The sequence below is a fragment of the Alnus glutinosa genome, chromosome 13 (genome assembly GCF_958979055.1).
Source record: "Alnus glutinosa chromosome 13, dhAlnGlut1.1, whole genome shotgun sequence".
Taxonomy (NCBI): Eukaryota; Viridiplantae; Streptophyta; class Magnoliopsida; order Fagales; family Betulaceae; genus Alnus; species Alnus glutinosa.
Window position 1 is genome coordinate 13,190,296 of NC_084898.1, and position 3,598 is coordinate 13,193,893.

Consider the following 3,598-nt stretch of genomic DNA (forward strand, 5'->3'; position numbering starts at 1 on the left):
CTTCTCTGAGTTGGAATCTGCACAGAATCTTCCTTGAACACTGAAATGGCCTTCATGAAGCTTGTGACACTTGCAACTTGTCATAATATGGCTCTTTCCACATCAAAGAAATAAACTGTGAAAGCAGCAACATTACATAATAGTGATTTTGTCAACAAAATGCTGTCAATCAAAAACTAACAGATAGTAAGTCTAGTGTTGTAGCATCTGGCACAGTGGTAGACTATAGGGTTGTAGCTCTTGGTTGAGTGATATGCCCTTTAGGTAGTAGCCTTACAGGTGTAGCAAGGTAAGTCTAGCGCTTTAACTCCTAGCACTTGTGAGTTGGTAGGTCAGAGGGTTGTAGCTCTTCACTGAAATGAGTGCCCTGCGGGTTGTTGCTTTACGGGGGGTGTTAACGGTAAGTCTAGAGTCGTAGCTCTAGCACTAGTGAGATGTGTACCCTGAGGGTTATAGCTTTACGAGCGATGTTAATGGTAAGTCTAGAGTTGTAGCTCTAGCACTCGTTAGTTGTGTGCCCTGGGGGTTGTAGCTTTACGGGCGATGTTAATGGTAAGCCTAGAGTCGTAGCTCTAGCACATGTGAGTTGGTATTCTTAAGTTCTATGCGTAAGTCTAGGGTGGTTGCTCCTACTTGCGGAGTTGGTAAGTTTGGGGTATTGTTTATGGCACGTGCGGAGTATTGTTATTGGAAACTATGATAATATATAAGAGTGTGATGAATGGTGTGACTTGTACTTGATGATGTGTTGTTGTGTGGACTTTTTGATTTGAGAATAACATTATTGAATCTTGCATGTATATATGTTTGGGTCCATTGTTTATTTAGTGAGTCTTATACCACTGAGGCCTCGGTACTTCTTATTAAGGCGGTGAACTCACACTCTCATCTATACAGATGTGGCTATCACCACAACCGTATAGATGGAGCTTCTTTGGATGCAGGTACTGGTGATGCGGGGGACAACTCTATTGCAAACTACTTGGAGTACTACGACTAAAGCTTGTCGCTTAAGTCGTAGGGGTGTTAGACTTGGATAGTCTTTTTTTATGTATATTTTGTATATGGCTAGTGTGACTTGTAACACTTAGATGATAGCCATTCTTTTTTTATGTATAATCTATGCATAAGCCTTAAACAAATAGACGTCAATTGGCTCTTTTGTGTAATGAATAGTTTATATTTATGATGTTGACTTCCGCAGTTAGATTTTGTATTCCGCTGCTTGAATTCTATTACTCTGATATATCAGGTACATGTTAAGGAATGTGTACTATAAATTGGCTCAGTAACACGTAGTTATGCCACTATGATGACTCATTTGTATATTTCAAAAAAAAAAAAAAAAAAGTTCGTCACACGAGATGTCTTTAAGTACCATGATTAGGCGAGACAACTTACTCATTATCAACATCCAATAAATATTAAATTCTTGCTACTACCCTTTAGTTTCTAATTTTAAGATAACATAGCTCCGATGGGAGATTAATATCCTAAATTAGTCAAGTTTTTACCATCAAATAGATTTAATGTGATTGTCAAGTAACTCCATAGAAGCATGGTCATTCTTAATACATAACCACATCTCCTCTTTCCCTAAAGGAAATCTAACTTTGTTGAAAATATTTATTGACTTCTAATTTAAACCAAGTGTGTGTGTTTGTGTGCAAACAAATATCTTAAATGCGGAATTCAAATAAGACAAGATATTTGTTACGAAGTGGAAACTCTATGAAGAGAAAAAACCACTCTGAGGCAGCCAAACTCAGGAAATCCACTATCCAAAAACAAAGCTAGTTACAAGACACTCGTACTCACATAACCCTATGCAGTAGTCATACCTTTAACTCTGACGTGTAACCCAACACGAACGCTTCCCAACCAGATCTTCCACCTGAAAGGGTTTTTGATGGATTCCTTTACCCTAGGGCCGACCCTTAAGATAGACTTCACACGAACACTTGAGCACACACTGGCACCGGCTTGAGAGCTAGCAGATCTTCGATTCTCCCTAAACACCCTCTCAAAGTACTATGGAATTCACCATCGAATTCTGTACAAAACACTAGCCTAAAGCCCCCTTTTATAGGCTTCAAGAGACCTCAAAAACTGCTGAGATTCGGATTCTGGCTGGCGAGCGTTTGGACGGAAGTTAGCCACGTCTGGACGGTTTTCTGCGATATCCTTTCAGAAATAGCGTAATTCTATCTTTATCAGGTTCACGTCCGGACGGCTTGACCGAGCATCGGGACGGTCTTCGCTAAAATCCTTTTCTCGTTCAAACGGAACTCTAGAATATTCTGAACTACTGGACATCGTTTGGACGGCTTGCAGAGACTTCCCAAACAATGTCGACTTCTAAAAACAGACTCCTTGTTGAATACTGATTGACCTAGTGTCCGGACGGTGTTGCTCTGACGTCTGGATGTCCTCAATGTTTTCTGTGAGACACTACGGGGCATCCAGACACCTTCAAATGCCCGTCCGGGCGGTTGCACAGGAACCGATTACTTTTGTCTTGGATTTCGCAAGGACTCTTCATGGACATCTTCAAGCAGCTTGTGATCAATTATTGTCTTTGATTTGATTATTGTCTGAATACATGAAGATTCTTAATCTAAAACCGACAATCCTATTAAACTGTAACCATTACATAAAGTATTTTTGTTTTATCCAGAATGTAGCCAATAAAATACTAACATTTGTAATCCATAAAATAAAGACACCCTTTGAAGGGTGTAGGGCCCATGGCCAAAGCGAAGTGTCCTTACTTCATCATTACTTATAAACCTATGATGGAGACTACAAGAATCAACAATATTGATTCTATCACCCAACTGATATTTTAAACTTATGAGCTTTGTTTAAAAACAATTGTAATCATATTACAATTGCAACTTGCTTTTCTAATTGGATTACCTTTCCAGTCTTACAAGCGATCCTAACTATGTTAGGTTCCTTATCTCAATAGGCAATAGACATTCTAATTTAATAGAACCATTAATCCAATTTATTTTCCAAATTAGAAGCCCTAATTTGCACGACATGGTTGACCTAAATAAATTAGGAACCCTTTTTTCAAAATAAACTTTATCATCTCTTAGGTTCTTGGAGTTTCAACTCTCACTCCCATGCGGGAAAATATTGTCAACCCTAAACCTTTCATCTAAACTTGACATGGTAACCTTAACATAATTAGGTTACGTCATTGCAATCCTTGTTCATAACTTTCCTAAATTGTCAATCTTAAACATCTCATTCCAACTAAGTTGGAATCCTCATGTTTAAGTCTTGTGAAAAGTCACAACTTCTTCTTTAGGAAATTATCACAACCCGAAAATATTCTTACGAAAATTAGATCTCAAAAATATTAGGTTATGGAGTTTTGGATCCATACTTTTAGGTTTTTTGGATTAAGATTATGATTTTGGGAACACCCTAAATAATCCATTGGCTTGCTGCCCCTTAGGTTGTGAAAACTTTAGGTATTGCATTACGCTATCTTATATAAAATACTAGTAGGATGAGAAATGCCAGGAGTCGTGCTAGCTGGAGACTGAGACTTAGCTTGTCAATCCATGTATGGTGATCAAAGCAC